Below are 9,188 nucleotides of genomic sequence, written 5' to 3' on the forward strand. Positions count from 1 at the left end.
CCTGGTCACTTTCACCGTCTTTTTTTTTTTTTTTTCTTTTTAAACTGTTCAGTTCAAACTAATTGTTAGAGTTATTTGTCTTAGGAGAATTTCTTTGCTGCTTGTCACCCTTAATAAAAAGAACGAGATGCTTTCTCTTACAACAAAAACAAAACAAAAGAATTAAAGAACACTGGTTTTAAGTCGCACTCATACACTTGAAAGGGGAAACACGCTTTTCAAATTGCGGCTAGTGGCCCGAGAATTCCTGGAAGTATTTGCTGCTCTCTACAGGGCTGGTGATCAGCACGTGCAGATAATGAACCTGACGCCCTGAACTACGAGCGAGTCCAGGCTTCGGAAAGGCCGCTCACTAGTAGATAACACTTTGTGTCTGAAGAATATTCCCACAGGTCTGATTCTCAATTGTCCCAGAGTCTCCCAGGTCGCACTTGCCCAGCGCCTCCGGGGTCAGACTTGGTCGCCATTAGGGAGCCTTCCCATTTACCAGCTGCCTCAGATTTCCGGAGTGACCTCAAATTGGAGGTCACTTCAGGAGTCTCGGTACTGTCCAGTTCTAGAAACGTGGCTCTGCCACCGTTCCAGAGGCCATTGAACCAGATTTTTCTGCCTGCCCAACCTTTCTTAGCAGTCTTCGTCCCCCCAAAATGTTAATATTGTTTTCAGTATCTTGTTTATCCTTCCTGAGATTTTAAATGCACATAACACTTACATATATATTTTTTCTCTTTACAGGGAGCGGTATTTTATCCACATTTTTTTGTCTTGCTTTTTAATCTTTTACTTAGAATGTATTTTTGTGATCTTTCCATATCAGAACAGAGAAGTGTTTTTCATCTTCCTTTATCTCTGCATGGTATTCAATTACATGGAATGTACCACAGTTTAACAGACAGTTAGCTTAATCTTCCCCATCCTGCTGTTGCAAACACTGTTCACATCTCATGTGTGTCACGATGCCTTGCAGACATGCTGGAAAATGGCATCAAATAATATGTTCATTGGCAATTTTCATGGACGTCGTCTGATTGTGCTTCAGAGAGCTGACCCCAGTATTATTTTTATTTCTTTTAACTATATTGAGCGCAAATAAATAGGATCCTGGCCACATTCCCTATTCCTTCTTCTTTCTGAATTCCCTGCTACATACTACAGGTCTGAAGCAAAACTAGACAGCCAGTGAAGATGTGGAGGAATTCACAGTGCAGGCATGTTTAATTTGGAAATACCACCTTCTCGCTGGTAGATGAGACTTTGGGGGTGCAGTTAATGGTGTTTGACTAAGGGAAAGTGATAGAATCAGACAGAAGAAGGAGGGGGCTAAGTGGACAGCCAGGGGAAGGGCCAGCAGTGGCTTCCTTTTTTTACATCTCAGAAAGAACAGCATGGACAAAAACACCTGAGGAGAAAGGAGCTAAGACGTGCTGGTGTGTCTGGAGAGTAAGACTGAATTGCAGAGCAATGGGGGAGAGTAGTAGGGGATCAGGCTAGAAGAGAAGAGAATGTGTAGATGATGCTGGACCCTCTAGCAGAATATAATATCTAAATCAGGGTACTTTTGTTGGTAGAGAGAGTGCTGAAAATAATTAATAGTCATTAATTGATCTGCATCAGATGTAAACTAAGAATAACAGGTGATGAATGATCTACCTCAGGTGTAAATTAAGAAGTATTGGGCCAGCTGGTGGCGCAGTGGTCAGGTTCACGTGCACTGCTTCAGTGACCCAGGGTTTACTGGTTTGAATCCTGGGTGCAGACGTATGCACCACTTATCAAGCCATGCTGTGGCAGGCATTTCGCATATAAAACAGAGGAAGATGGGCATAGATGTTAGCTCAGGGCCTGTCTTCCTTAGCAAAAGAAAAGAGGAGGATTGCCAGTGGATGTTAGCTCGGAGCTAATCTTCCTGAAAAAAAGAAGAAAGACGTATTATTTATAGACAAAATTAAAGATTTTTGAATTGATTCTAATAAGGATGAGAATCCATGGAAAGATTTTATGCAGAGCAGTCACATAAAGAGAGTTTCAGATGATCTCCCAGTTTCAGGCACTTGGGAGGCATTAGGCAATTACAGCAACAACATGTTACTACTACGAACAACAAAAAAAATTCTGCCTTCATAGAGGGTGGAAGCAGATATAACTAATAAACATGAGAAAAATGGGAATTTCATAATGTATACGGGACTGTAAATGTGATTGAAAAAATAGAGTTAGGTAGGGAAACTGTAGTGTTGGGAGTAGGTTGGAATTCTAAACAGTTGTTAGTGTAGGCTTATTAAGGTTTCGGTAACACGTTTGACTGGAAGAAGATGGCAGAGAGCACAGCCAGTGCAGAAGTCCAAAGCTGGGTGCTTGCATGGAATGTTTGAGGAATAGCAGGAGGGCCCATGTGGCCAGAGCACAAGTGAGGGAGAGAATAATGGAGATGAGAGAGAGAAATGGAGGGTTAGAATGTGTAGAACCTTGTAGGAGATCTTGGGAATTTGGCTTCACCTCAAGTACAGTGGGGAGCTATTGGATAATTCTGATTTTAGGAGAGACAAATCTGACTTATGCCTTAAAATAATGTCTTTAGTAACTCTTTTGTGAGTAGAGTCTAGAGGAATGTATTAGACTGAGTTCTCTGGAAAACAGTCTCTGGGGCGTAGTTTTTATGAAGGAAGTTTATTGGGAAGTGTTTTCAGGAACAATATACAGGAGGAATTCACAGGATAGAAGTATGAACTGGGATGTTATTGCAACAGAGGTGTCAGCCAAGCCCATGGGGAGCTCTGGAGTTGCAATGACCCTTGAGAGTTGTCCTGAATTGAGACACAGGAACTGACTTGTATCCACTCAGAGACCTGTCTTTAGATGTAGGCTGCTCTCAGAGAGAGGGTGTAACCTTAGACAAAGTAGCTTCCTTTAGTTGAAGCAATTCCTGGGAGGAGCTCAGCTTTGAGCTATCAGCAAACAACACTCCAGGCTGCTGGGAGAAATGTGTGCCTTGCATTAGAAAGGAATGTTTCTGGATGGAACATCCATCACAGCCACTCCAGTCCACCACTTGTTCTACTCAGAGCCCCTTCCTTCACATAATGAATTTATCCCATCTGGGAATATCTTCTCTTGGACTCTGGTTGATCTGGTTGCTCACTTTTCCTGAATGAACCAATAAAAGGCAAGTGGCTGCTTGGTCTCCTCCAGAGAGGCAGCATTGGTGTGTATTGTTGGCAGGTTCAATGTTTGGCAGTGGCAGTGACTTGATCAGCCTTCATGAATGGGAACCCTGGTTATTGGGCCATCCCTGCCACCAGGCTACTCCATTGATGTGACCAATTTGCCAGCACTGGAGCTGCTAATTACTAAGGCTGGCTGACAACAACTGGCAGAATCATTCTGGTTACTTGGTTGTTTAGTACTTCTGTGGTGGATGCACTCTGGTGGAAGTTAACGTGTGATAGAAAGATCTTCACACTTTGTGCTCTCTCTGACCAACAAGCCAAACCGTTAGTTGCTATGCATGAGTTCATGTCTATTCTGATATCCGAAAGAAGTAGATGTCTAGATCCACCACCCAAAGCTCTGTCCACTAGGAGGATCCTCCTCTCACTGCTCTCTTTCAGAGATATTACAGGATGGGAAGTGGTGCATCAGCACTTCTCTAATGCTGGTAGCCTGATAGAACTGTGTTAGAGAGATTCATTCAAGAACCTACTTAACACTCCCAATGAGGCACTTTAGTTTTAGGCTTGAAGAAAAAAGACAGGGCTGTTTTTAGGTCTAAGAGGCAAAACAATAAAGAAAGACCCTGAATATTTTTCCTAATGTTTTAAATCGATTCACATTCTTACTAAGTCCAGGCTCATGCCCCAGCAAAAGGGACTTTCTTGTTGAGTTGAACACGAGCCAAAAGGGAGCTACTTATGCGGACTTTGCACTCAAATGAGGATACACATGATGGACTCAGCCATTTGCAAAGAAAGACTGTCCTGCATGGTCTGTGTTCTTGAGTAAAGTATGAGACTAACACACACAACCAAGTCACTATTAAACCTTTCCCTGTGTTCTTCCTCGCCTCCAAAAAATCCCAGTAAATGACTCCACTTATCTAGAGGATGCCGACTCCCTCCTCCTACCGGGAATGGTCTTGGTCAGAGCTCAATGATCTCCACCAGCTGGATGCTGAGCCCTGGGAAATATCCAGCAAGAACATCTGCAGGTCCAAGTTCCTTGCGAGGACCCCAGCGCACAGACACGCAGGGAAACGCACCCTAACCCCCATCCTAAATCCACCTGGAGCGTCCTGGACTAAGTGGAGCTTCGCATTGATCCCACTGAAGCTGAACCATTGAGTCCTGGCGCTGCAGGCATAGCGTGAGCGCCCTGAGCCAAGCCTTGGCCTGGAGGGGCGGGTTCAACCCAGGACTCCGCTCCACCCCAGCTTTCCGCAAAAGCGCATCCCAGGAGAAAGCCGTTGATCAAGTTGGCTGCTAACGGAGCTCCTGAGGTCTTCGTGGGGACCAGGCGGTGGGCGCATCCAGACAAGGATTCGTCAAAAGAGGCAGGGTCAGCTGTAGGGTCTGCTCCACTGACATCTCCCTGCAGAATCTTGTTTTATCCATCTCCCTCCTCACGATACCCTATGCCCCAAATGTCAAGAGATGCCTGAAAATATTCGGCAATAAATAAATTGCTGGAGATTGGTGATGTCCACCCAAGTGGCCATCAACACTCGATTTCGGATCTTTTCCTTTTAGAAATCCTGAGATCCCTCAGAGGGACACTTTAGATTCCCAAGAAGACGGAGAAAATCTCCCTCCACATCTGCTTGGGCGCCTCATTCCATTGACACCCGGGTGGACCACGGGCTGGAGATGGACACCTGACGGAACAACCTTCTGTTTCCTAGCCAGCACCCTACTCCCCGCCAGTAAAGAGAGCCAAGTATCCTACTGTAGTGCAATTTTAAATACGACTTAGAGGAAATTTAGGAGAATCTTCAAAAGCAGACGCGTTTGGGCACAGCTGTTTCCGGCCGGTTTCGAACCGGGGATCTTTCGCGTGTGAGGCGAACGTGATAACCACTACACTACGGAAACCCGAACGCTTGTTTCTTCCTCTTCTCCAATAGAGAACAGATTTTTTTCTGGCTACCTCAGGTTCGGTAACATTGAACTGATCTTTTCTTTCGAGAATTTCTCAGGGCTACTGCGCCTTTCTATTTGTTCAAATCAATAATATTGGAGGCAATTAGTCACACCAAGGAAATACTACGCTTAGGGTTAGAATCGCTTTCTAAACGTAGGACAGAAATTTTAGGCAGCCTGGGGATATGGTAGATTTCAGAAAAATTCTTCGATTTTGTCCTATTTTGGTTTATCCGACCTGAGAAGGTTCTATGATGTCCATCTCTTGGGTGCCAGAAAATGATCCCAGGAAAACAACCGGGGGCCGGTGGACTGGAACTCTGGAAACTGCCCGTTCTGTGCCAGGCTGCATTTAACCTACAGAAACTGGGGGGCGGAAAGGGGGATGTGCCCACTTGTCTGCCAGGCAGAGCTAGGACTGTGCATGGAGAAGGGAGGATCGTACTTCCTGTGACTGGACTCAGAGCCCAGAGCGTCTAAAAGACGTCAAGTGGCCCCCTGTCATGGAATGTGTATGCTCAGTGTCCACGTTTGTCATTGTTTTATAACAAGAGGAGGACCACTGTGATAACTGAAAGGCAGACCACGACTCAAGGGGTCTTGCCAGCAGCCTTTGGAATGGTGACTGGAACCGTATTTCAAAACCTCAGCAGTACCGAGACCTCGGAAAGAGATCTCATCTGATGCCCATGAAGGTTGCGATTTGAGGTCGCTCGGGAAATCTGAGGACAAAAGGCAGGGCGACTGAATGGCGTCCAAGCCTGGCCCTGGACGCGTGGGCAAGGGAGATCGGAGGAGGAGGAGAACCAGCGCAAGGAAAATGAGACCCTTCAGAAACCCTTCCACCTTGGTATTAGATTTCCAATTTGTGGGGTGCCTGTGCATCCCAGAGTTAAAAGAGAAACAGAAGGAAATCGCACCCAGAGGATCCGGTAGATTCTGGATGCCAGCCCAGCATGACTTATGATCAATTTGCATAATTCATGTTCGTTTACAATTTTTTAGTAAAATGACAGGATAGAGCAAGTTTTCTCTTTCGAATATTTTATATGTTATGCTAAAACTGTGCTTCCCTTAACAGTTTCACATTCGTGTGGGAGTTTTTTGTTTTTGTTTTTACGAACTAGTGAATTTTTTTAAATGAAAGTTTATAGTTAGTTCAGCTTCTCACGCTTCCACCTAAATTCTCACATTTCTTTATAGACTTATACTGGAGACCAATGGTATGGATGCATCAACAATTAACATCTGAATTATTTTTAAATTTACTTAAGAAAAATAACCTGAGAGCACTGGAACACACTTTTAAATAAATCATAATATATTTTCACTCTGTCAGAAAAGAATAGCTCATTAAGGGGGAAAACCTTTGTTAATATGTGAGATAAAATCATTCAGCAGATAAAAGCGCAAAAATAAAAAAGTAAAAATGGAAGCAAGAATTTAGCAAATTTATTTATTTTAAAAATTTTATTTGACCAAGAAACTATAGAAAACTAAATCTAAAAAATTATAAAATTAAACCAGATAAGTGAGGCTGACACAAATTGCCTTGAGAATTTATATAAAGTTTGAAGGAGAAGATCCTTGTAAGAGTGTGGTCTTGGGGGATGGGAGGCAGCATGGAATGTCTCCAGCAGCACTAGCTCTGAAGCCAGACTTCACTGATACTTGATATCAATTCTGTGATTTATTTGCTTTGTAGTTTTGAGCACATTGTTTAGCCTCTTGCTGCCTTGGATCCTCCCCTGTAAGAAGCCCTGTGACAAATGCTTGCCCCAGGGTATGGATTATTATTATTATTTTTGAGTGTGTATGTGTGGGCGCTTTATTTATTTATCTTTTTTTTTATTGCAGTAACATTGGTTTATAACACTATATAAATTTCAGGTGTACGTCGTTATTTATTTCAATTTCTGTGTAGATTACATCCTGTTCACCACCCAAAGACTAATTATAATCCATCACCACACGCGTGTGCCTGATCATCCCTGTCACCCTCCACCCTCCCCACTCCCCTCTGGTAACCACCAATCCAATCTGTTTCTACGTGTTTCTTTGTCGTTGTTTTTATCTTCTACTTATGAGTGAGATCATATGGTATTTGACTTTCTCCCTCTGACTTATTTCACTGAGCATAATACCCTCAAGTTCCATCTATGTTGTCACAAATGGCCAGATGTCATCATTCCTTATGGCTGAGTAGTATTCCATTGTGTATATATACCACATCTTCTTTAGGTATGGATTATTATTATCCCAAATAGGACTGGCTGCATAATTTGCCACGCCTAGTTCAGAATAAAAAATAAGGGTGCTCTATCTGGGGCTGGGGAAGCTAATCTCCCCTTCCCACAGGCTGCAGCCCCAATTCATGGCAAGGACTGCAACCTCAGTGCAGAGACTCACTCACTACTCAGATATGGGTGGGAAGGGGCGAGCCTCACTTCCTACCTAAGGAGGGGTGACGTTGCCATCTCCACTCTGGGTGGAAGTGTTGGACCCAGAGCCTGGGCCCCGCCTGAGGTGGACGGTGGCAGCAGTCATGGGGCTAGGCAGGGCAGGGCAGGGCAGGCCAGGTGCGTCCCAGGGCCAGGAAGCAGAAGCAAGTGGCCAAGAACATATCCCAGGGAGGCAGGGAGCCAGCAGAAAGCAGACCGTATGCAAATATCCAAACCCACGGTGCATGCTTCACTGTCTCATTAGACTTCACTTAAAAAATACAAACTGAGGGGCCAGCCCCATGGCGGAGTGGTTGAGTTCCTGTGCTCAGCTTAGGCTGCCTGGAGTTTCCCTTAGGCAGCCTGAAGTTTCCTGGTTCAGGTCCAGTTTGGATCCTGGGTGCAGACATGGCACCGCTCGTCAGGCCATGTTGAGGCAGCATTCCACATGCCACAACTAGAAGGACCCACAACTAAAATATATAACTAGGTACTGGGGAGATTTGGGGAGAAAAAGAAAAAAAATACAAACTCAAAGAGAAAATTTTTAAGGATTTCAAGACAGTGACCTCAGAGCATTAATCCCCAAGCACAGGGTCCTTCTGAAAGTGAAGATCTGTGCACCTGCACTGGTCTCATCCGCGAAGCTGATCTGGAGATCAAGATCTTTGATCCCAAATCTGAATGGGTTCCTCCACCAAGACAAACAGTACAGCTTCTATTGCTGCCATTTATTGCTTTAAGAAGGCTGCTTGTACCCCTTTTGATTGAAAGACAAACTTTATTTCCAGGCATTTCAATATTTGGAGTTCCTGGAGTACTCATCTGAAAAAGATTCACATTCTTCCTCCATGTCTAACTTGCAACTTTTGAAAACGCCTAGGAGAAAACTTGGAGCCCTATGAGCCACTCATCAGGCCATAAAATTGGTAGGAGTCACATTCTACTAGCATCCTTGTGTCTGGAGAAAGAAATGAACAGGTTATGGATTCATTCCCACAATGTATTGAGCACACCTGTATTCCAAGTGTGTGAAGGTTCTGAGATGCGGAAAGAATGAAGAGAATTTGGAGACTGCTGCAGCTCCTAACACTTGCTTGTCCTTTCCTCTCAAGCAGTAAAAGGATAGTGAGAAGGATGAAAACTTTGACACCTACGGAGCAACTTGCTTAAAGCTTCTGGTTCCTAAGGTCGCTGAGAAACGAAGACATAATAAAGTAGGTCTGCCTGGAATTTCCTCTAGTGGAAAAGAATCTGCACACTAGAGGGAACTAAGTCTTCCAAGCTCTGTTGGCAGATCCTTGGCCCAGTTTCACTCTGATTTCATGGTTTTGAACATCTTCTCTTTTGCTGTGAGCCTTCCTGGGACTAGAGGAATAAGCCTCCTTTGAAATATTTATTTTGTTCTTGGGTCGTGACCAGAGAATTTGAGTAAATTTCCCCTTAGAGGTGAGGTTCATTACTGTGGGAGTTGAGATTTTTTTCTTTATCTTCTCACCAGGGGAAGGTAGGGATTAAGAAGAATGTGATTTTATTGTTGTCAAAAAATAACCTGAAGAGACAATATCGTGGACACAATTCTATAGATCGTAAAAAGGAAGAGTTGTATGGAGAG

The 9,188-nt window shown here is 44.1% G+C and overlaps 1 non-coding gene across 1 annotated transcript; it reads right to left on the reverse strand.

The window, feature by feature from the left end:
- Positions 1 to 5,011: 5,011 nt before the first annotated feature.
- On the reverse strand, positions 5,012 to 5,084 carry TRNAV-CAC (transfer RNA valine (anticodon CAC)). The gene has a single exon. It is a non-coding gene; the product is annotated as a tRNA-Val (tRNA).
- Between the last annotated feature and the right edge of the window lie 4,104 nt (positions 5,085 to 9,188).

This window comes from Equus quagga, chromosome 15, assembly GCF_021613505.1.
Source record: "Equus quagga isolate Etosha38 chromosome 15, UCLA_HA_Equagga_1.0, whole genome shotgun sequence".
Lineage (NCBI taxonomy): Eukaryota > Metazoa > Chordata > Mammalia > Perissodactyla > Equidae > Equus > Equus quagga.